This window comes from Eptatretus burgeri, chromosome 8 (genome assembly GCF_056783735.1).
Source record: "Eptatretus burgeri isolate ZD-2024b chromosome 8, Ebu_testis_v1, whole genome shotgun sequence".
In the NCBI taxonomy this organism is placed as follows: Eukaryota; Metazoa; Chordata; class Myxini; order Myxiniformes; family Myxinidae; genus Eptatretus; species Eptatretus burgeri.
Genome location: NC_140968.1, coordinates 30129697 through 30155947, shown reverse-complemented (window position 1 = coordinate 30155947; position 26251 = coordinate 30129697). Strand labels below are relative to the sequence as shown.

The 26251-nt window shown below is 43.0% G+C and overlaps 1 long non-coding RNA gene and 1 pseudogene across 2 annotated transcripts in view; one reads left to right on the top strand and one right to left on the bottom strand.

Moving 5' to 3' along the window:
• Positions 1 to 2213: 2213 nt before the first annotated feature.
• Positions 2214 to 26251, top strand: part of LOC147021433 (uncharacterized) — a 48911-nt gene continuing 24873 nt past the window's right edge. Inside the window, exons 1-3 of one of the 2 annotated variants that reach the window (XR_015060791.1) lie at positions 2214 to 3980; positions 8566 to 8763; positions 18704 to 18976. This is a non-coding gene — a long non-coding RNA (uncharacterized LOC147021433). Of the gene's footprint in view, positions 3981 to 8565; positions 8764 to 18703; positions 18977 to 26251 lie in introns of those variants that run through there. The other variant, XR_015060792.1, reaches the window with a different exon arrangement.
• Positions 14994 to 16957, bottom strand: LOC147021434 (uncharacterized; annotated as a pseudogene).

Sequence of the window (26251 nt, the reverse complement as noted above, 5' to 3'; positions counted from 1 at the left end):
GGGTTTGAAAACAAAGCAAAGAACGTGTGAGAAGATAGTTCTAAAGTGAAGTGTACCAAGGTCTGTACATGTAAATGCTAAGGGTTGTCTGGCATCTGGCTTTCCCACCTGTTCTGCACTCCGCCCCATGGGCTCTGTTCCGCTCTGTTCCACTCGCTCTGTCAAGCTCCGTTGTTTACCGCACCATGACCCCAAGAACGTGCAGCCAGAAAACCAAGCCACCGAGCCAGAAAACTGAGAGTATTGAGACAGAGAACCGCGAGCTACCTAATGTGCAGGACATGCAGCCCTTTATAATCCCCTGGTGGGGGCAGTGCTTGGGATCGGATCAGGTGGTGTGATGGGTGTTTTCCAGCACCCGCAGTGGTGTATGGACAATTACTCCAGCACGAGCTCCTCGCATGTGAAGATTCAGCAGTGGAAATGGCCTCATTTACTCCACACTCTACCACATGATTCATCACCGAGATTAACATGGCGCCCTGGTATTCGGTTGCGCGCTCCGTCCATGAACATGCGCTGGACACCAAATGTGGGCCATAGTTAAGTGGAGTGCTCGGGCTATCCACATGACATCGAACTGAGTCTGGCGCACTCTTGCGCCCCAAATCAGACCCTAGAATGTCCAGACGCGAGGATCTACTATGGAGCGTCGGCTCCCCATCTCATGCTGGTCCAGAGGGAGGTGGTGAACTCCAGTGGTGATGGTGGTTGAGCAATGGCAGCGGTAGTGTGGCGCAGCAGTTTGTTGTGTGGTGATTCATGATGGAGGTCGTTGATGGTTCATTGTGGCCATTAATGGTGATGGTAAGCGAGCTTGTGTTGTGGTCCGATGGTGTGGTGATTTTTGTAAAGGCGTTGTTGTGGTGTATGAAATGCTGCAATGTTGGGGTTTGAGGCTGGTGAAATCTGAGGCATTACATCTGTTGGATAATGGTAAACAATTTGAATGGGAAATGGCACATGTATGCAAATGACTCGCCTCTGTTGCTATGGTTTTTGGTGTGCATGTATGCATGAAGGACGGTCGTGTACAGTAAAGAATGGAAGATGGGTAAAAAAACAAAACAAAAAAAACACTACCTAAAGCCCACGCAACACATATCGTCCCATAAATCCACTACACGTAAGGGAAGGGCTATCTAAAACGAATGCTAATGAAATAACTGTCTCAGGAACCATTCATTTGATTTGCAGAAATTTGTGTTGATAATACATAATTATCTTTCCAGTGCTGTTGTGGTAACTGCTGGGCAATGGCAACAGGTGTTTGATTCACTATTCAAATCGCCCGTGTACATGTGCTGGTCGCTCAGTTGAAATGGTGTTACAATTTTGAGTGATGGCTGTTTCTTTTGGTTAATTATGGGTACTAGTATGTGCCGGTATGTGCATGCCCGGACGTGCGTGGCCATACGTGCAAAACAACAAACAAAAAAAAACAACTTTCAAACGCGAGCCAGAAACAACCACACAGGCTCTCACCTGTGTGGTTGTTGTTCTTTCGCTCTCGCGTGCCCGTACGTGCGTGGCCATAAGTGCGTGCCCGTACGTGCAAACCCCAAAAAAAAAATAATAAAAGCTTTAAAACCGCGAGCCAGAAACAACAACCACACAGGCCGTGCCTTCATTCTCGCATGCCCGTACGTGTGTGGCCGCACGTGCAAACCATAAAATAATAATAATAATAACTTTCAAACAACCACACAGCCGTTCCTTCGCTCAAAAAAAAACTTTCAAACCGCATGCCAGAAACAACCACACAGTCCGTTCCTTCACTCTCGCGTGGCCATACGTGCAAACCCCCCCCCCCCCAAAAAAAAAACTTTCAAACAATCACACAGGCCATTCCTTCGTTCTCGTAAGCGATGACTGAATTGGGGCATTGTGTTTATCCATAAATGCACATAAGAAATCGAGAAATTATTAGAATGCAGTAAGTAATCACTATCCAGAAGTGGTGTGTGTCCGTACGGAATGTTCACATCATTCCACGAATTATCGCTTTCATTGAAGTAACAACTGCTGTGATACTTACACACACACACACACACACACGCACACGCACACGCACACGCACACGCACACGCACACGCACACGCACACGCACACGCACACGCACACGCACACGCACACACACACACACACACACACACACACACACACACACACACACACACACACACACACACACACACACACACACACACACACACACACACACACACACACACACACTTAATTAAAATCCAAATTAAAATCAAGTTTACCTCCTTGTCTTTGCTAACCATGACATTCGCTGCCATTGACCATTGCCACTCCTCTGCCACGGTGAGGAGACAGGGTAGGATTTGTAGGAGACCTGAAAGTACAGTGTCATGAGGTATTCCATGTTCGAATTTTTTGAGTTTGAAAATAGTTAAAAAAAAATAATTTGTAAAGCATACCACCAAAATGAGATGTATTTCGTTGGCAAGCATGTTGAGTGGAGCTGAATTCCTTAACACATCCAAAGGCCACATCGTTTTGACAATTGGAAACAAAAAAAAAGTTGTGCACTTTTTTTGATAAATTATTTTCGGAACAATTTTTCTTCAATAATATAAATAATAATAAAAATTGTCTCCATGTACATACCTTTATCCCGTCAGCACCTCTTCATAAACAACATTGCTGAGGTAACGGCGCTTCTTCTTTGTTTCCTCGTCCAGGGCAAGAATGCGGAGGCTGCTGGATCTACCAACGTTTTGATAAGTTATTCGTTTTAATGGCCAATTATTCAATGAGCACCAACGTATTTTGCCTTTTCGCAAGGAAAAGCACGAAGAGAAAAGAGAAAAGAGAAAAGAGAAAAGAGAAAAGAGAAAAGAGAAAAGAGAAAAGAGAAAAGAGAAAAGAGAAAAGAGAAAAGAGAAAAGAGAAAAGAGAAAAGAGAAAAGAGAAACCCCATAATGGCGAACGCGGCTGAGGTTCTCTTCCCCATCGGCCACGATTACGCAGCAACGTGTCCTGTCATTGGCTGAGAAAATAAATGGCCGCAGCAACGTGTCCTGTCATTGGCTGAGAAAATAAATGGCCGCAGCAACGTGTCCTGTCATTGGTTGGTAAATAAATGGCCGCAGCAACGTGTCCTGTCATTGGCTGAGAAAATAAATGGCCGCAGCAACGTGTCCTGTCATTGGTTGGTAAATAAATGGCCATAACTTGGGAAGCACTTGTCCGATTAATATCAAACCTTGAAATGGCACATCCTCAAGTCCCCAGCAATATACCTGGCAAGTTTTAATTAGATCGGACTAGTGGTTGTCGAGAAACAGCGGTCACACACACACACACACACACACACACACACACACACACACACACACACACACACACACACACACACACACACACACACACACACACACACACACACACACACACACACACACACACACACACACACACACACACACATTGCTGGAATTATAGAGAGATGACATCCTCTCTCAATCTTGGCAGATAACCACAATACAAGATCAAGCCATCTCTTTTTGTTTCATAACGTGCTCTGTAAAATGTTCTGAACACAAAAGCGAACGTTTTGTAGGCTCAATCCACATTCGGTTATTTCGGGCAAACTTTGCCAATTCCTGGCAGCTTTGGGTCTTTCTGCCATTGGTGCAGCACGAAACCATCTCAGTTTGTATTACTAAATGTAATATCCAAATATCCAAATAATAACAGGTCCCCTGAACCGGAAGTACTCTCGGATGAGGAGGAAATATAGCTCGTGATGAAACCAGTATGGCGTCCGGCTGACTCATCATTACAACTGGCGACGAGGATAACGGTTATTAAGCTCTTCAACACTCCTCCCATCTCTACAAGGGCAGAACAGCGCATCTCTACAAAGGAAGGACAGCCGTACAGCGAACAGGGAGCCGAAATTTCAGCGCAAAAGAAAGATAAAAAAAAAATTGTGACGCCAAAACCACGTGGGTACCGCCTCATTCTGAGGTATTCTAAATCCGAGCCCCAAAGACTGTGATGTGTCAACTCTCTTGTGCATAAACTCTGTGTTATTGTGGCGTGTGCTGTGACAATATTCTAAAACATACACGACCCTGTGAGTGAGCGATAACAAGTGGGCTGACCCATCCCGAACTGTTTGTGTTGAGTGCAAAACAAAACAAGAACAATGTCTCTTATGAATGTCCCCCCTGAAGCTACTTTTGATGCAGATGGCGAGCCAAGCACCGTGTCAGAGCGCTGGAAGCGCTGGCTCAGAAGTTTTGAGCGCTTCGCCGCTGCATCCGGCTGCACAGGCACTGCGCAGAAAAGAGAACTTTTACTGCACTGCACTGCTCTGGCTTAGATGTGCAGGACATCTTTGATACTGCCAGAAACCGAGCCGAACACATACAACACCGCCAAAGCTGCGCTCACAGAGTACTTTGCGCCACTCATCCATAAATGGGTACTAGTATGGGTACTCATAAATGGGTACATAAATGGGTACTCATCCATAAATGGGTAAATGGGTACATCCATAAATGGGTATATATATATATATATATATATATATATATATATATATATATATATATATATATATATATATATATATATATATATATATATATATATATATATATATATATATATATATATATATATATATATATATATATATATATATATATCCGGCGCACCGTTCCGCATAATCACCGATCACCAACCATTGGTTACGATCTGGGAAAAACCGAACCCGCTGATCCGCATTGCCAGATGGGCTCTCCGACTCCAGCCATATGACGCTACTATAGTGTACCGCCTCGGTGTTGATAATCCTGCAGACAATATGTCCAGGCACCCGAGCGCATTCGCACACCGCTCAAGGCATGAAGCGAGGATAGCGGAAGACTTTGTGAACTTTATTGCCGCTTCTTCTGTGCCTAATGCCTTTAACATACAAGGAGATCCAGGCCGAATCATCCCGGGATCCCACCATCCGCGCCGCAGCCGAAATGTTCCATCTGCCGAAATGGCATCAACTCGATACTTACACTGACGCCGCTACTGAGGCATTGATTAGCCTCCGTGCCGTGAAAGACGAGCTGACGGTGACGAATGACGACGTCATTCTGCAAGGTTCTCGCCTTGTGCTACCCGCCGTTCTCCACACCCGCGCAATAGAACTTGTGCACGGAGGTCATCAGGGCCTCACAAAAACAAAGGCGCTCATCCGCAGCAAAGTGTGGTTCCCCGGGATTGACTCCATGACCGAGTGCATTCTGCGAAAATGCATCCCCTGTCAGGCGAACAGTAATCGTCAACATTCGGAACCACTCAATATGTCAACGCTCCCAAGTGGCCCGTGGCGAAATCTGAGTGCCGATTTTTGTTGTCCACTGCCGACGGGCGAATACTTGCTCATAATAACGGATAAATACTCGCGCTACCCTGTGGTAGAACTCACCCGCTCTACTGGCACAGAGGAAGTTATACCGATAGTCGAAAAAGTGTTCGCGATGTTTGGATACCCCATTGTTGTGAAAACAGACAATGAACCCCCGTTCCAGGGCATAGCTTGGAAAGACTATCTCACGTCTGTCGGTGTATGACACCTTAAAATAACCCCGCTATGGCCGCAAGCCAATGCACAAGCCGAGAGCTTCAACAAACCCCTCATGAAGGCAATCCGCGCTGCGATCCTTCAAGGATCGGACTGGAGAACGGAGTTACAGAAGTGCCTCCGCATGTATCGAGCTCGCCTGCATTGCTCAACTCTATTCGCACCACACCGTCTCATGTTTGGGTGGGAACCCAGAACGAAAATCCCAACAGTTGTGAAATCTGACCCGTGACCTGACGATCAACTTGCCCGCCACAACGATGCCGCTGCAAAAACCATCATGAAGGCACCCAAGGATCTCCGTGCCAGCGCGTTAAAGCCCCCCATCAATATTGGTGATGTTGTCCTCGTTAGGCAACAACGAAATAACAAGTTCTCCACGCGCTACAACCCCAAACCGATGGTTGTCACCAACGCGCAAGGCTCCATGATCACCGCAGCTTGGAAAGATGGCGCAAGCATGACCAGAAACTCATCTCAGTTTCACACCATGCCGATCACACCCACAATCCAAGGTGGTCGACAGTGACGTCCCCCTTGATCCTCCACCCGATGAACTGGTCCCAGCGACGATTCACCCAAATCCTGTCATAACAATGCCCGTTCCAGTTCCTCAACCACTAGTGGCGCCCTCAACGACAACACCTGAATCCGCAACGTGCCCTAAAAGAACCGTTAAAAAGGACGCGCCGACTCATTGAAGAACTCTAAGTCAGTTCGGACCCTCCATGGTGTTTTATACCTGTTTATTCCGTGTCCGAAGCATGCAGCATTCTCTTGCACAGTTAGAGAGGAAATGTACAACCTATGAAAATGATTTACATGTTTGCATGTTCTAAATGTACAATCTATGAGAATGATTTTATATGTTTGCATGTTCTGATAATTAGTTCCGTTTTATTACCTTACCGTCTTACCGAACAGTTTGCATGGTATTTTGTTCTTATGCAAGTTGGAGAGGGATGTAACATCCAAATAATAACCGGTCCCTGGAACCGGAAGTACTCTCGGATGAGGAGGAAATAAAGCGAGTGTTGAAACCAGCATGGCGTCCGGCTGACTCATCATTACACTAAACAACCAGCAAGGACACATCAAATCGGCAAACTTGTGTAAAATCGAAAATTATTCGCCGTTTCGGTTAAATCATACAGCGATGTAACCCATAGACAGTACGGATCTGGTGGTCTGCTTTCATGTGATATCATGGCTAATCTGAAGAAGAAGAAGAAGAAGAAGAAGAAGAAGAAGAAGAAGAAGAAGAAGATTTAGACATGTAATTGCAAATTTACCAACTTTATAATTCGTAATTCGGTAAAAGACAGCTCGGCAAAAGATAGGTACTGTCTATGGGTGATGTCGCGGTACATCATACATATTTTGTGGGGTATCAAGGGATATATTCATGCCGAGGTAGTCTGAGCATTTGGTTTCCCCTTTAACAAACCTATTGAGGAAGTTTAGTTATTCAAACTTCTGCGTCTCACTATCGGCCATGATTTTTCATGGTTAAATCACATTTCAAAGTTGCGCTCCAAAGCCAGCCTCTGACTGGGCATCCTCCATCGTACAAAGTCGTTTGTTGGCGCACCTGAATCCCCATCCATCTACAAGGCCTTCATCCGCAGCTTGATGGAGTACTGGTCTCTCCTCTGGGCTGGCTTTCCTTCCTCACATAATCCTCAGCTTGATGCCGTGGTAACTAAGGCCTTCAAGATCAATGGAATCTCCGGCGATGAAGCCGAGTCGATGGGCCTATCAATCACTTCGCCATCGCAGACGGGTCGGTTGTCTCTCTGTCTTCTACCGCCTCCTTTCTGGTCTTGCACCCTCTGCTATTTCTGTGATTTGCCCATCCCCCCCCACCCCCCCAGGTTTCTGTAGGGCTCACACGGTCCACCATTAACCCTCTTCTGATAAGACTACCTAAATCCAGGATCACTGCTCACCTCCACTCATTTGTTCTTCTTTTTCCCATCTGTGGCATCAACTGCCACATACTCTTCAATCTCACTCTTTCCTCCAGGTCTTCAAGACAGCTGTTCCCTGCCATCTTAGATCATGCCCAATTCAAAACCTTGATCTTCTCTACCCTTGGTAGCCCCTCCCCCAAATTTTCCAGTTTTTCCTCCTTGGAATTTCCTTCTCCATGCATGCATGTTTTGCGTTCTGTTTTTGTCTGTTACGTTCTGAACCGTTCAGTGTGCTAGCTCTTCCACGAGCCTCGACTATGCATACAAAAGAAATTCAGCACTAGCTTATAACACATTACATTTTGTCGCAATTCACTACTCTTTAATAAACATTAAAACCTGACACTTATTGTAACACAAGCACTCAATGTTTGTCCACCTGGCTTTGCAGCCATGATTAGCCTTCTTGGTTTTCTTTGTAGCCTACAACGTATCCTTCGATTTACATCAGTCGCTAACACATTTCTCACTGTCACCATACTTCCTCTGTGCAGCCATATTCCCACCATTTTCTTCAACAAACTTTAATTGCCCGTTGGCAAACGTTCCGGACAACAATTTCTGAACAGTACGGTATTCAACATTTTAAAATTGAAACATGCTCTTTTCTTCTCGACACAAGATTAGTCTTTACACAAATATTAATATTTCCCAGGCGCTATGATCTCACAATCTTGAGGCACATCAGTGATGACTTCTCCGATCTGGATTCACCCCGTGGCCTGTTTGATAGCTGGATCGGAGATTTCTCAATTCCAGATTCTCCGTGCGGCTCACCCAAAAGTATGATCAGGGCAAGCGGTGTGCCTTTTTTCTTTCCTCCCTTTTTCTCCATTGCTATTTTTTTAATTGCTTATTTTTGTAATATTTCCATAAATTAATCACTTCGTGAATTTATTAATTTTATTAATTCAACTTAATTAATCACTCCGTTTTTATTGCTCCACGTTTACCTCCCTTTTGCCTTCCCAGCCCACAAATTCTTCGAGCAGTCCGTCCGAGACATGAAGACCTGTGCTCATCACTATGACAAGTGCACTATAAAGGTCTATCAGCACCACAAGCCATGCATTGAGGTGTATCTCGGCACCACATCTGCCTCCCTGTAGCCCCTCCATTCTATACCCACATCTCTTCCGTCCCAACAAGCAATCTCGGCCCTCCATTTTGGTGAGTAACCTTGTAACTTCATTTCATTGCCCATTTGTGTATTTTAAAAAATATTTGTTTCCATAATATGTGGTTAAGTGAGGTTAAAATTATGTTAGGGTGACCAAATATGTGTTCTGGGAACGCATCCCCCCATTCTCACACTACATCTATGGGAATATCTTGTCTGCATAACGTTGTTTTGCTTAACGTCACTCTTTCTAGGAACGCATCCACAACGTTAAGTCAAAACTTGCCATAGTGTGTTTTAAATTAACAATTATACAATTACTTTCAGAAAATATCAGACTTTGCAATTTTTTTTCATTTATGCAATTCAATGTCTTAAACCGTATACAAGTCGATTCTGAGTCCAAGTCGAGGCCCGGACTTGTACGCCAAAAAACATGGTACGTCTATAAAGTACGTACTATTACAATGCGAGCATGTCTACAAAGTAGGTACTATTATAATGCGAGTACAGGGTGTTTCAAAAAGAGTGATGCAAATTTTAATGTTTATTTACAAAGAAACAGAAACCTCAGGAACATGAACCAAACATTTCTTGAAAGCTTATGACATGGTGTTTTCCATCACTGATTGCTGTTGCAGTAAGTCACTGCCAGAGTTAGTGAGAGCCCAAGGTCTGAAATTGGCATTTATACAAAATCCTTCTAATTGACGTTATCGATGTGTGCTCCACTGTGGTTCAGACAGGCATTGATCCTGACTCCAAAGTTCTGTCCAACTTTCCTGTAGATCTCATGTGGCACTGCCTGGAGGTAGTCTGACACCTCCTGCTTCCGATTATCCAGTGCGGCTGGGCGGTTGGTGTAGAAAGAGCCCTTGGCAGCCCCCCAGAATCAGTAGTCCAGAGGGTTCAAGTCTGGGCTATGGGGTGCCCAGTCATGAGTGGTACTCAGGGCAACAAGGTGGTTTCCAGAGGTGGTTTCCACAGGAAAGAGATGGTGTCACCAGCTGTATGTGGGGGGTGGGGGGGCACCATCCCGCATAAACCAGGTCATGCTGAGCTTGTTTGGGGTGACCTTTTGGGCTAGATCAATATGGAACTTCTGGAGCATGGCCTGGTAGCACTCACCACTGATCGTCACTGTCCTGCTGTTGTCGTTCTCAAACCAGTAAGGCCCTAGCGTTCCCCATCTAGCATTAAAGGCGCAGAACAATTTGGCCTTCGTTCCTTTCAGGTACCTCTCGGTGATCTCCTCAGGTGGTTCTGCCCCCCAGAAAATGTTGTTGTGGTTGTTGATGGCGCCGTTCAAGTGGAAATGGGCTTCATCACTGAACCAGATCAGGTTGATCCAGTTTGGGTACTGCTCCATCCTGTCACTGAGGCAATTGCACATATCAAATCTCCTTCTCATGTCATGTTGACTCAGTTTATGCGTAATAGAGATGATGCATGGGAAATGCCTAATAGAGATGATGTTTGGGAAAAGCTTCAGTTCCTTTGTGAGGATACACCAGACTGATGTTGATTTGATGCCGAGCTCCTGGCAGCGCCGGCGGTGGGACTTTTTATATTTTTATTTTTATTTTTCCGGATAAGCACTGCAAAAGACAAAAACAGTGCCCACTTGCACCACGAAAGCACAGAGTATCAATAATACAAATGAGAGAATAATAATAACAATAATAAAAGAAAAATGAGGTGATAGAATCGTACATACAAAACAATGAGAATCTTTGAGGATAGATGCAATCCTCTGGAGAAGTATGACAATATCAAATTTGTCCGGCATTACAGACTCTCAAAGGAATCATTTTGTTGGCTGTTGAATCTAGTGTAAGATGACCTGGATCAACTGACACTGAGGAGCAATTCACTGAATCCCCTCCAACAATTGTCCATGGCGCTGCAATTCTATGCAAGTGCATCATTTCAATTGAATGTTGGAGATGTGTGCAGTATTTCACCACATAGGCCACATGTCGCTGCAGCCATTAATTTTGGAAAGAAAATGCACCTTATACATTTTCTCGATACTCCACAAGAAAGGAGAGCTGTAACAGAAGTATTCTATGCAATATCACAATTTCCTGGAGTTATTGGAGCTATAGATGGATCTCACATGGCAATTGTCAATCCTGGTGGTCCAAATGCACTCTGGTGTGTGAACAGAAAAGAATACTATCACCTAACTTGCCAATTTGTGTGCGACCATCTACTTTTGTTCATCTATCAAATTCCAGCAATCTGTGTGTGTGTGTGTGTGTGTGTGTGTGTGTGTGTGTGTGTGTGTGTGTGTGTGTGTGTGTGTGTGTGTGTGTGTGTGTGTGTGTGTGTGTGTGTCTGTGTGTCTGTGTGTCTGTGACCGCTGTTTCTCGACAACCACTGGTCCGATCTAATTGAAACTTGCCAGCTATATTGCTGGGGCCCTGAGGATGTACCTTTTCAAGGTTTGATATTAATCGGACAAGTGCCTCCCAAGTTATGGCCATTTATTTACCAAACCAATGACAAGACACGTTGTTGTGTGGGCATGGCCGATGGGAAAGGGAAGCTCAGCCACGTTCCCCATTACGGGTTACAACGTACGGTCTTCCGGAGAGTGATGACTTCGTGTATTCCAATAATTTCTCGATTTCTTATGCGCATTTATAGATAAACATAATGCTCCAAGTTATGATCGTTTTCATATTAGACGGTGTATAAATTTGGGTAACATCAGAGTTAACTGGTATGCTCCGAAGCAGGAAGTAAATTATTTTTTTGCACGCTTTTTTTCGTGTATTCTAATAATTTCTCAATTAGTTATGCGCATTTATAGATAAACACAATGCCCCAAGTTATGATCGTTTTCATATTAGACGGTGCATAAATTTGGGTAACATCAGAGTTAGCTGGTATGCTCCGAAGCAGGAAGTAAATTATTTTTTGCACCTTTTTCTTTCTCCTCTTTCCTCTTCTCTTTGTATTTTTCCTTGCGATGACATTGGGAAAAGGCAAAATACGTTGGCGCTAATTGAATAATTCGCGATTAAAAATAAATTGCGAATAATCGTAACTGCCATATGTGAACTTCCAGACAGTGAGGACTTCACTTCCGGATAGTGACGATTACTGTATTCTTTCTCGATTCTTTCTTTCTCGATTTCTCTACTTTCTCGATCTTCTTAAACCCAATACCCCAATCCAGTCAGTGACGATTACTGTATTCTTTCTCGATTTTTTTTCTTGATTTATCGACTTACTGTATTCTTTCTTTCTTGATTTCTGTACTTTCTCGATTTCCTTAAACACAATGCCCCAATCCAATCGTCGTTTACGACAGCGAAGGAACCAAGCTGCGCGCCGTGCACGCGCAATGGAATCTGACGAAGCACGAGCTGCTCGCTTGACACGCGAGGCAACGCGCATGACAAGGCGTCGTGCAGCTGAAACGGATGAAGAACGAACTACTCGCTTGGCAGACAACACTGGACGTGAAGCAAGGCGTCGTGCAGAAGAAACGGATGAAGAATGAACTACTCGCTTGGCAGGCAACACTGGACGAGAGGCAAGGCGCCGTGCAGAAAGAAACGGGTACGGGCACGCACGTACGGGCACGTGAGAGCGAAGGAACGGCCTGTGCGGTTGTTTCTGGCACGCAGTTTGAATTTTTTTTTTTTTTGCACGTACGGCCACGCACCTACGGGCATGCACTAGTTAATGTAGTTGCTGGAGTGTCTGGGTCAGCACCTGAATCAAGAATCTTTGAAGAATCGCAGCTTTTTGAGAAATTCCAGAGAATACCAAGGCATTTTCTTGGGGGATCCAGTGTACACGTCCGTACATTCATGCTGACTCCAGTATGCATCCCTTGGACAGCAGCAGAGAGACGCTACAACCAGGCAGAAAGGAGTATGAGGAGAGTGATCGAAAGAGCCTTTGGTATCTGGAAGAAAATATTTCCTTGTATAGCAAAAGGAACCCATCTCAGGTGTACAGTTAGTAAATTTCAATGAAGATTCTTGATCAATATTGAAGAAACAATTTAAAATATGAGAACCCTTTCTGCATTTACACCATCTAATTTGGTCATTACTTTTATTTCAGTTGGAGCACAGCATGGCCATTGTGGGTGTAACAGTCTATTTGCATATTTTGGCTTGACGAAGTAATGACCCCCTGCCAGAGCCTCACCATGATACAACACATGAAAACCTGCCAGAACCAAATGAGCGACCAAACAGAGTGGAAGATGATGTTCACAGGAACACTTTTGACAGAGGTTCATTATGGAACTCTTTATTCAGTAAATACAATACGGTAATCCCTCGTTTTACAGAAGGATTACATTCTGCAAATTCCTTCTACAAGGTGAATTTCCATAAATCGAAACAAATTTTCCCATTTACTCCCATTATATTAGTGGAGATAGGTTTCTCCGGAACAAAATATTTACTCCAGGATGTAACAAATACACTGAATAAGGCAACAAAACTTTAGTACAAAACTCTGTACATTATTTTAAACTCTTAACTATTAATGTAATACTGTGTATTTGTACTATAATAGAGATCAAATAATAATATAAACACTCAGCATGTGCTCCATGTTTTTCATCACGTCACTTCTATGCCGCGATAACTTTTTAACACTTAGAGATGTTAGGGTCAGGGTGCAGGAGTGAAATCCCAACCACAGAAGTTCCCTCTGGGAGCGAGTAGAAGGGGATGCTTGGGGGTGGGGTGGATGGTGAGTCGGGGTGGTGAGAGTGAGCTACATAAACCATCCATACATCATTTTATAGCTGTTGGGGTTCATGCATCCCATGCATCTGATGATAACATTTAAGAGTGTGAAAAAGCGTAACTTTAAAAATGACTTACTTTGCATATTGTAGCGTTTATTTATCATAAATACTTCTTCAAAAACTTCTCCAATTTAAACCCAGAGGGTGCCAAAATTTGCTAAAGCATGAGTTCCGTTAGTCAAATATTATATCAAATGTCGAAAATCCGTACAGTAATACGAATGCAGTATGTACGAGGTGTGTTCAAAAAGTATCCAACCTTAATTTTTCGTGCGTAAACAAATGAAGCTAGGGAGGCGTGGTTTGGTGCACTATGTAGGCGATCCTAATCCGTATGTGTGAATATTTTCTCGCCTGCAGAAGCTGTCAGTCGTCGACAGACCGCCGATGAGTGAAGAAGTGTAAGTGAGCACCGTCGGATTTTCGTTTTTGACAAAATGACGGATCACTGTGGTCTCATCGCCAGTGATCACTGTGTTCAAGAAGTTGGGATCGCTGTTCACAGTCTCCAGCATGTCCTGTGCGATCTCCAAACGGAGTTGCTTCTGCTCGATCGTTGGCAGCTTTGGCATGAACTTCGCTGAGATTCTCCTTAAGCCCAAATCCTCAGTCACAATGGAATGAACGGATCCAATGCTGACGCCCGCCTCGTCTGCAAGTTCTCTGATCGTGATTCGACGATCCAGCATCAGCAGGGTCCTCACTTGGTCAATGACTATCTCATTTCGGGATGTTGAGGGCCTACTTTCCACTGATGTGCGACCATCTTTGAAGCGGTTGTACCACTCTTATCTGTGTGGTGCCCATTGCTTCATTCCCGAAGGCCTGTTGAATCTTGCGGATATTTTTCCACTTGAACAACATTACTGCATCAAATTTTGTGTAAAGCTTGGCGATTCCCAAGTTTTTCCGTCATTTTGTCAAAAACGAAAATCCGAGGGCGCTCATTTGCACTTCCTCACTCATCGGCGGTCTGTCGACGACTGACAGCTTCTGCAGGTGGGAAAATATTCATGCATGCGCATTAGGATCGCCTACATACGTGCACCAAACCACGCCTCCCTAGCTTCATTTGTTTACGCATGAAAAATTAAGGTTGGATACTTTTTGAACACACCTCGTATGTACATCTCACCTCCCAAGATTTACATTGTAAACCATCACCAATTTCAGACCCCCAGTACGAACTTGTAAAATATGACCTGAGGGAACCTCTAATAAGCAAGTTGACTTGAAGTGCAGATATACTTTTGCCCTCAGGTAGGTCATGTGGTGTTTGAAAATCACTTCTGAAGAGAGGACAAAAAAAAATTTGTTTTCAATACTCAAATTTCCGTTGTAGTGAATTTTGCTTTCTGTTGTATGAATTTTAGTCACTACTTCTTCGTTTCCGTAATAGCAAATTTCCTGAAGGTGAATTTCCATAATGCGGGGGATTACCGTAAGTCACAATTTTTACTTGGTATTGATTTTTTTTTCAAAAATGTAATAATTTCACAGATCTCAACAAAGCCGCTTTCCTTTCCTCATGTAATACTCTATTTTGCCTTTGTACGCCCTTCATTTGCATTTTGCAGTCTCTTGCTGAAGAGCAATCGGCATCATCTTGGCTTCATGCTCTTCTTTCAGGCAACACAATGTTTGGTAGTCTTTAGCAGTACTGGGTTCGCCTGCTGACCTGGAAATGTCGACAATTTATTGCCTTTCCTGGAATAAAAGCACATTCACGTAAGAGTCGACAAGATGGAGCTGATCGCATGTGATATGAAGTTAAGACAGCGAAAAAGTTTATGAACAAGAAAGCCAATCATTCCTTACCCTTTGCCTTTGGACTTGCCCATTTTTGTTTGTATGAGCATTCTGCGTTAAATCGCCAACATCAACGTCTTATTTTTCTTCTTCAAGCTCTTCTAGAAGAACTCCTTCTCCCTCCTCAATGACATTATAATAGAAAAAGAAGTCCAGTTGTTTTTGAATACATTTCAATAGAATGTGCATGGATTTACAAAATAATTATTGTATTTTCATGATATGGTGTCTATTGATCGTAAAAAAAAACAAATTAATAATTACCTTAAATGAGAATCAGCTGTGCTTGTCTATGGAATCAGATGAATCTCGTCAGCTTGTTTCAGACCACCAGCTACTGATGGAGCATCATCATCCACATCGTTGTGTACTTGATCCAAGTCTCCAGCTATGATTGTCAATATCGCAACAATTTCTTCACTCAGTTCACCAGTCACAGCCTCCCCACCTCCCTGATTTTTGCATGTCGAGTTTCTTCTCATCGGTCAGTGCCTTCGTCTTCATCCTCCTCCAGAGTTCTCAGAGGTTCCTGGCAGAGGAATTTGTACGCTCTTGGAAATGGGCTGCTATCCTTTTTGAAATATTTTCCCGTGCAAGCTACTTTTTCTTATTTGCACCCACGTCACTTCTGTCTTGGATTGTTCATTGGTGAACCTTCATCACCTTGATTAAACCTATTCTTTTCTCGAATGAATAATTGTCCCTGCTTTTCTTTGCCGACACCTTACCACCGTTGGAACACACAAACGAAAACTTGTCATCCAATGAGTTCAATACGTGGTCAATGAGGTTAATTGGTTTGTTAACCTCCTCTATGGTGCACTGAACAAAACAAATGATTGAAAGGAATGAATCATAACTTACACATGCATAACTAAACAGCTGTTTAGCTGTTTGTACACACACACACACACACACACACACACACACACACACACACACACACACACACACACACACACACACACACACACACATACATACACACACACACACACACACACACACACACACACACACACACACACACACACACACACACACACACACACACACACACACACACACTAAACGGATGTTAATCTCCCTTTCCATTCGTAAATAGCTGTCTAAATGGGTAATTAGCTGTGTGCTGTACAAAGACGGTTTTGTTAGCATTTAAGTGTTAAGCATGTATTAGCAAGATGTTCAATAAACGCCTTTCGTAAATTCGGCCCATCTTAGGGTATGGAACGAGTCGAAAAAACGTCACCATATTTGCATACATAATAAATCGATATCCACAAATTAATTTTGTACTGTGTATACAGTACAACCCAAACATAAAACGTGATAGATGTTTCAATAACCATCATCGATCACTTCAATCCATATTACCCAGAGTGGCATATATGTGGGAAACATAGCTCAGATACGGAGATTGTACAAATTCACAGATTGTCTTTTCGATGATTAATGGATCAGGGGAAGGAGGGATGGATGGATCTCTCAAAGTAATAATTTCGTTGGCTGCTGAATCTACCAGGGTGAACCATAAGCCCCAGGAGTAATAAGAGTATAATGCATAATAGGAGTAACAATAAAATATTACAGTATTACAATTACAACACCTCCTTTGGTATCCAGTGCATCCGTGTGACTTCCGCCATTGTCATGGCACAACATAATTTTTCTCAATGTGCGGTGTGAAAACCGATGCAAAATACCATGTGTTATGGTGTTATTTGTTTTCCATCTTGGTTTAATGTATTATTTCTATTACCTGAAAAAAGAAAACAAAAAAGGGTACAAATACATGGTATAAACAAATCTTGTATAAGCAGTTAAAACTGTGTCTTGGGACTAATGACACCCTGTCGAGCAAGATGACCAGGATCAACCTATGATGAGGAGCAATGCACTGAATCCCCTCCAACAATCGTCCATGGTGCTAACAACTGTATCATTTCAATTAGATGTTGGAGATACATGTGTGAGGTTTCACAGGCTAATCGGCTGTTTAGATGCGCACAACTAATCGGCTGTTCATCTCCCTTCTTCGTAAATTACTATTTCGACGTGCGATTAGCTGTGCACGTACAACGATGCTTTGTCACTGTTTAAGGGTTAGGCTTTTGTTAGCAAGACGCTCGCTAAATGCCTTTCATAAATTCAGCCTTTTGGATTTGTTGTATGGTGTGTATTTTGGCCGAAAGAGCTAATATTTATTTTTGGTTCATTTGGATTTTGAAAGCTTGTCTGTGCACGCGATTCTTCCCAGGTTATCTAAAGTGGTGGAAAAACTTTTTGTGCAAAGGCCTCATTGCTTGAGGTTGTTGATTTTGTAGGACAATAAACCTGGGATTTCTGTCTTTTGTACAACAGGTTTGACCCTTGCATTTTCGCCTCATCTGTGTCCCACATATAAAGGCTGTTGCTTGTTAGGAAAAGCCAATGTTGCAGAACAGGAACTACCTTAATATTGCATATGTATTCATACTTGGTGCATAAGTATACCACATCTTTTCTACACTTGTTTTTTTTTTTTTAAACTTATTAATGTTCATGCCATGTTTTTAAACTTAAGCCATGACTGCAGCCATTATTACAGGCAGCATGTTGCCCATTTACTCATGATATAATGTCTATTGATTTATAGAGTGTCTCGTCCATCTATCAACTTGCAAGCATGGACATAGCTGTCTGTTAATGACAAATTACAAGTGATGTTTGTTTTCCATTCCTATGGTTGTGACTATATGATTTACAAATCTTATATATTATTTCCGAGTTTGTGGTTTCGTGTCGCGCTATCTTCGACTTTGTTCTGCGCTCGAGTAACGTGATATTCGGCTTACATTATCTCAAAGAACATATGAGGTGCATGGTACAAAAAAAGTAAATAAAATGGTTCTGAAACAGTGAAATCGTGCCTATGTGTTGATAACACAAATCAAACTGGCCCCATCAGATGTGAACTTGCCATTCATTCTTGAAAGAACACAGTTTCCAGTAAGAGTCAGCTACTGCATGACTATAAACAAAGCGCAAGGCCCACCCTTTGATAAAGTTGGGTTATATCTTCCACAGCCGGTGTTCAGCCATGGTCAGCTATATGTTGCCTTCTCACGATCACGTCGGTTCTCGGACATTACGGTGCAAATTATACCAACTACAAAACAAGGGTTCCACAATGACAATGCTATAACCCAAAACATTGTGTATCAAGAAGTACTTTGAACATTGTATTCCACTTACTGCATTAAAGTAAAATTACTACTGATACTCTGCATCAGTTCCTTTCTCAAACACACCCACCCCAACATGTCGCGCAGAGTGCGGGTTACGCTAGTTTAGTTTTAATAGTGGCTTCCTGTTTCTTTCTGGGTAACGCTTGCCATTGTGTGTTGTGACAGGTGTTGCCATTTTACTGGGAATCTCTCCAAATCCATCCGTATTGGGAATATTCCTTCCATGGACAATGCAGGTAGTAATTGCTGAGCTGATAATGGTGGTGATGATATTGGGGTTGCATAGGGCCGACACTACAGGTGGGGGTATGTCACATATCCCTGGTCATCCATTAAACCACTTCTTGCATGTGAGAATCTTTTTTTTTAATCTTTTTTTGAGATGTTCCAAAAGCTCCAAGAACTTCTGCCACTCCCTCTCAGTATGCACTGTTTTACCTCGAGGCTCATTCGATGAAAATGGCGAGCCATATTCAATGTCATCACAATTAATTTAATAAACTGTCTTTTTAATTGGTGTTGACTCATTTTTGAGATATTCTTGCCTGAAACAGCATTGACCAACTACTACTGAGTGAGTCTCTTCAAAGCATGCTGCAATTTTTAAAAGCTGCTGTGAATTGCAAGTGTTCTTGGATTTGTCACTAACTTGTGGAAGGATAGAAACAAGTATGAACGGGAACGGCACTTGGTGGAGCGAATATTTATGAACAAAAATACCACCGTTAACTGAACACGCTACTATTATGGCCCACGGCTATTATGGCCCATATACCCGTGTCATCCATACACCCTATTATATCACATACATTGTCATTATCCGTTGCTTTATTGATTGATTATTACGATATTTAACGACAACTTTTGTGCACAATAAGGCTAAATTGTGTCAATTAAAGTGAATATTAAAAAAATTCAAACTTTATTCCTTTCTGGCTAGTCAATCTTATGTACGAAGTTTCACATCAATCTGGAAAGCAGTTTTGGAGAAGTATTTTTTTATAGCTTTTATTTCCAAACCAAATGGCTGCCAGACCAAGTGACCAAGAACAGCATAAGTTTAATTCATCACCCACATCGAGTCGTAGATCAGATGTATAAAGTTTCACATTTTTTGGATAAGGATTTCTATTCAACCATTTATGGCTGGAATACCACTTCACCGATAACGTTATCGGTATCACCCTATATACCCCATGGGGGTTGATGACATATCCATGTTTCAATTATTTTCATTGAGCAGTTTCAAAGATGGCCAATGTTTTTTTCCCTTTCATTCAATATGGCTGCCATACCATGTGACCTATGACATCAGAGTTATCATTAAAATATTCTCCATGGAGAATCCCTCCTACGTTTAAAGTTTTGCATCGATCAGACAAGCGGTTGCAGAGAACAAAATTTTTAAGTGAAAATATTGTTGGGGTCACGGGTACCGAGACACCTGCTTGTCACTCAGGGGGATTAATCCCCGGTTGTCCTCGGTAGAGCCGGACCTGGGGCCACCGCTCACAATTAGAGTTGTGGTACGGTGGGTTGTTTTAAAACCACGAACGCCACTCAATCAACCACGAGTTCCAGTGTCCGCCATCTAATTATTCTGTTTAACTCGAGGTCACGTGGTTACCTGAGTGGGGAGCGCGCCCTCGGCAAAGCACCAATGTTATCTGATTAGATTTTAATTAGGGCAGCCGAGCGTTTTAACCGCTGGTGTGTGCCGACAAATTTTTGGTCATATCTGTGGTAATTACCTCCCAGTTGATCTCGGTTCAGACAATGCTAGATCAATGGAAGGAAAGGACTAACACAGACAGGTTGGAAATTGACAAATAATAATTTATTAATAATAAAATAAATAAATAAAAAGAACTTTTTATTTGCTCAGAATTTGCTAAATAAAGAATGAATTTCAAAGCAAAATCAATCAAAATGCCAGGAAAGAGACAAAGAGCAGATGCTTATCGGGGGTTGACTTACAGCTAAACACAGACAAGGGTACCCAGCAGATCATTCAGGGGGAGGGGAGGGGGAGAATCGTCTCGCTCACCAGAAAGTTGTCCGTGAAGCGAAAACGTCCTGAAAATCCGTGCGTGCGTGTCATGTCCGTCGCCAGCACCCAGCTTTGCCGTGCACCCTCTCGCGCGGCAGCCTTGAATGCCAGTCGAAGTCTGGAGGGCACAGAGATCGTCAGTCGCGGGTTTAGACCCTGGTGTTGTTGGTAATCGAACCGTGCCTCACTTGTTGGCGGCTCTGCTCACACCCACACGCGCACCACACGCTCGCTTGCCGAAGCACTGGGTTGGGCGAATTGTCTCGTCGGCGCTGGTCAGACACCCGCTTCTTGGTCGCTTCTCTCGCCCTTTGCTTTTTTCCTCTCTCCTTTCGCTTTTCCTCTCCTCATACTTTTCTCTTCAGAATGCTTTTTCCCCTCCTTTCTCGCCTCACTTTTTCTCCTCGGACTTTTTCTCTTCAGAACGTACCTCTCGCTCATTTTTATATCCCCGGGCCGTCTCTGCGGGGTGCCGTCCGTCCCAAGCTCACCCCGCCCCACTGGGGCACGGTTACCATGACGACCCGTGCATTCTCAAAAAAGGCGGGCGTCGGAGCTCACAAAAGATTGCTGCTGAGGAAGAATGGGGGTGGGGTTCAGAGCTCGTAAAAGAATGTTGCTGAGGAAAAATGAGTGCGACTTCAGAGCTCGTGAAAGAAATGTGTGTGAACGTGTCTGTCATAAAGAAAAAAGCTTCCCACAAGAGAGTGGATCTATCCTTTACCCTTCTCAACGCATCACATTTAAGATCCCATTAGACATGGGTATGGCACTAATCTGAACATGCATTTAAGGAAATAACTGTCTGAGGACCTGAATGTGGATGCATTCATCAGACCGGATTCTAAAATCCGTAACAATATATAGACGTGCACTCACAGACAGACAGACAGAAAGGAGTGTTACAATAGTCTCGCAACCCCTTCGGGAATCTGAGTGAGACTAATAAGAAACACAAGCCAAATAAAATGCTTTGGTCTCGATTGGGCATGGGGAACCTCTGACCCGAGGTTCTGCCGAAGCAAATACAAAGGCTAAAGTCCATATCCAGCCCACGACATGTTTTGATCAAATCCAAGCTCATTGCTTACCTCCACTCAATTTGTTCCTCTTTTCTCTCCTGTGGAATCAACTTCCCAGTCTGTTCAATCCCATTCTTCCCTCCAAGGCTTCAAGACAGCTGTACACCGCTACCTAGGGTCATCCCCCGTCGATACTCATATCTTCTATCCAAAATGAACCCATTCCCAAGCACTCCCCTTTTCCATCTTATTGGGATTTTTTCACCCTCTACCTCAGCTATTTTGGTTTGTAAGTTGTCGGTTGGCTTGTTCATTTTCTGTTTCATCCTCATTTCCCTTTCCTCTTTCTGCTGTGTTTCATTCAGCTGGTGTCCAGCCTGTCCACCCCATGCGTCCTTCTCTCCCACCCCTTCACTCTTGATCTTACTCTCACTCTCTCTTGTACTCCGCTGTTGGTGTTTCTCCCTTTCCATTTTATTCCCTTCCATTCTGCTCTTGCTCTTCCACGAGCCTCAGTCATGTATACAAAGAACAGACATGATTGAAAGCTCCAGGGCTCATCATAGTTGTCATGTTGGTGGTTTGTCCATATCCCTCTTCTTGTTTCTTTTTTACAATAAAACTTTTGTCGATTGTGCATAGCCTTTTCAAGAAACGACAAAATATTTTTTTGTCATCTTGGGGTCTCATTAGGTCTATTGAAGCAAGACTTTATTACTCCCTCCAATAGCTCTTATATTTGCCAAATAGAAAATTGCACTGCTCTTGTGCATGCCACTGCTCTAATTTGTCTTCATTCTGATGGAAAAGGGCAAGAATAGTTGACCTTTATAGCTTTGGCATAAACAAAGTTCCTCGATCCAGAAGGGTTGCTACCATCTACGTGAACACCATCACCTGTGCAAATATCAAGGCCAGAGTAAGCCTGGAATATAGAAGGTTCATGGATGGCTAAAGTAATGAAATTGCCATCACAATAGTCAAACATATTGAAAGCTCGGTGGTGTAATGGTTGGAGTGTCCGCTCTGAGGCTGGGAGGTTGGTGGTTCAAACCCCAGCTGAGTCATACCAAAGACTATAAAAATGGTAAGTGCTGCTTCCTTGCTTGATGTATGGCATTTCAAAGGTTAAGAGTAAGGACAATCCCTCTAGGTTGGTGTTGATGGAGATAAGGAAATTCCTCCTTAGGAAATGCCCTGCTGAGTGCAATGAGAAAAGTGTTGCCCTTATTGTATTGTTGGGACCCAGAGTACCCTGGGAAGTGTGTGTGTGTGTGTGTGTGTGTGTGTGTGTGTGTGTGTGTGTGTGTGTGTGTGTGTGTGTGTGTGTGTGTGTGTGTGTGTGTGTGTGTGTGTGTGTGTGTGTGTGTGTGTGTGTGTGTGTGTGTGTGTGTGTGTGTGTGTGTGTGTGTGTGTGTGTGTGATGTGTGAGTGGCAGCTCCATTACAAGCCATAGATCTTGGATAAATAAATTTAATAAGGAGTCCAGGAATGATGAGTTTTAACAATCCCTCTTTTCTCACGACATGAATATATTTTTTTAATAGATGATATCCATATAAGAGAATGACCTCACTTGACTCCAAACTACCATCCTTCAATAATGGTCACCTAATATTGTAATGAATGGTTGCATTCATTGGTGGATATATGTGTGTGTATATATGTATATATATATATATATATATATATATATATATATATATATATATATATATATATATATATATATATATATATATATATATATATATATATACATACATATATATTATCCCTGTGTTGTAAGAGGCAACCAGGGTTGCGTCAGGAAGGGCATCCGGCGTAAAACATGTGCCAAATCACTATGCGGATCATACGGATGATCCGCTGTGGCGACCCCGAACGGGAGCAGCCGAAAGAAGAACATGTGTATATATATATATATATATATATATATATATATATATATATATATATATATATATATATATGCATACATATATACATATATATATATATACATATATATATATATATATACATATACATTATATATATATATATGTATATATATATATATATATATATATATATATATATATATATATATATATATATATATATATATATATATATATATATATATATATAAACCCTGTGTTGTAAGAGGCAACAAGGGTTGCGTCAGGAAGGGCATCCGGCGTAAAACATGTGCCAAATCACTATGCGGATCATACGGATGATCCGCTGTGGCGACCCCGAACGGGAGCAGCCAAAAGAAGAAGAAGATATATGTATATATATATATATATATATATATATATATATATATATATATATATATATATATATATATATATATATATATATATATATGTGTATATATATATGTATATACATGGTGTCCCAAAAAAATATACAACTTTTCATCTGCAAAGACGATGGTCATAACATGTATTTATAAAAAGATATATGGCTGGATAGAAAGCTGAAAGGTTTAGGTTTATTGTACCAATGTCAAAATTGCCACCAAAATTTAAATTTTGGGATAGAATCGTCGTTTTCTTTGAGACCACATGTTCGACGTAGGCTCCACATTGACCGATCACTGCCTGCAAACGCGTTATCATGTTCTCCATCACGTTGGGAAACGTTTCCTGAGGAATGTTCTGGATTTCTCGGTGGATGTTTTCCTTCATCTGATCAAGAGTCTGAGGCCTAGGGTTTCCATAGATCCTGTCCTTGAGATACCCCCACAAGAAGAAGTCTGGAGGAGTAAGGTCAGGGGAATACGGTGGCCACTCAACTTCTTCGTAGAGGGAGATAAAGCGGCCCTCAAAATGTTGGTTGAGAAAACGCCTTGTTTCCCTGGCTGTATGGGGTTGTGCCCCATCCTGCTGGAACCACTGGGTTCTCATCTGGATCAGGTTGTTTCTCCGACGGGCCTGAGTACGTACCAACCAACCGCCACCCACATGGTGACTTTGAGAACAGATCGAGGCACCAATTCAGTTGATGCATTACCAGGATTTTCATTTCCCCAGTACCGAAACCTTTACTTGTTTACCTCCCCGGACAAGTGAGCATGGCATTTGTCCGTCATGTGAAGTTTTTTTGAGGAATTCTGCATCTTCCTCCAATTTTCCTGAGAACCAATTTGCAAAATCTCGTCGTTTGCGTTTCTGTTGATCAGTAAGCACCGTTTCCGTTTGAATTTTTTTATGGAAAGGCATGAATGTCTTGACGAAGGATCCTCTGAACGGTGCTCTCATGAATGTTTGTCTCGGCAGAAAGTCGTTGAATCGATTTTTTTGGACTCTGAACCTGACCGGACTCTGACCGCCTGCCTCACGATTTCCACATTTTCTTCACTACGACCTGTCCTCTTCCGACCACTGTGACCCTTGTGAAGGTCACAGATGGTTCGCACATTGGTAAGCTTTGCGATGGTTTGCTTTATTGTGCAAAAGTTTGGTGCATGGCGCAAGTGGATACCGAAATGTCTCGAGTAAAGACGTTGCACCTGTATGACACTTTTCGTCTGATGCCAAAGTTCAACAATTTTCGTCCGTTGTTGTATGGTCAGTCTTGGCATTTTCCTGGCTCTTGCTTGGTATCAAAATAAACTTCAGGGTCTCTGCAACAAGAAATGAAGCATTAGTGACAAAATTACTGCTTTTTTAGGATCAAACGAAGCATTTTAAAAGTTGTATATTTTTTGGGACACCATATATATATATATATATATATATATATTGTTGCGGGGCGGACGTCGGCCGCGAGCATGACCGCAAGATGGAGCTGCAGAGTCGGCTCGACCGATCGCCCGGAATTCTGATCATACTTCTTCAGAAAACTCTGGAAAGTACGGGTCCCTTTTTGAACCGTGAATGGTCAATATTTCCACCACGTGGTACAGGGTTATTCGCCAATTTTCAAAATACCGAGAGACCACGTGGTGATCTCCCGAGTCTTCACGCCCTCGACGGCACCCGTACGGAACGAGCTGCTCAGCATGCTCGTTCCATGTGCGATCCGAGCTGTTTGATCGCCGAGTTCCGTCGGTCCCGAATATCCCGTTACAACGGCACAACGGCCTTGCTAATTCCCAACACGCAGCACGCTCAGCTAATGAAGGAATGGACACGAATGAGCTGAAACATTGAACAATCGGGGTTTATTTATACAATAATGGGGGAAACTAGGGAAGCACGCAAGAAGCAGAACTAAACCGAGTATTAATAAGCACGTATGCAAGGTATATACAGCAAAAGCACTTATACGATTTACTACTTGGCAGATGGGCCCACAGACACACACGCACACACACACACACCCAAAGATGACCGGACCAAATAGTCTTTATTGAGACCTATCTTGGACCTGTCCGCCTCATGCGGTCTTCAAGCTGGTCAGTCCGGCGAGAGGCGAGCCGAACCCGGACACCGATGGGCGACCCTTGCGGTTCCTGTGGAGATTGGCGTCGCTCGAGCTCTCCGTCGTGGTGAGGAGGACAAGGACGACATTGACCAAGACCAGCCAGACAGGCTCCCTGAGACGAGCGCTCCAGCAAGACTAACGCTCCAGCAAGACGAGCGCTCCAGCAAGACTAACGCTCCAGCAAAATGAGCACTCCAGCCAGATGAATGCTCCAGCAAG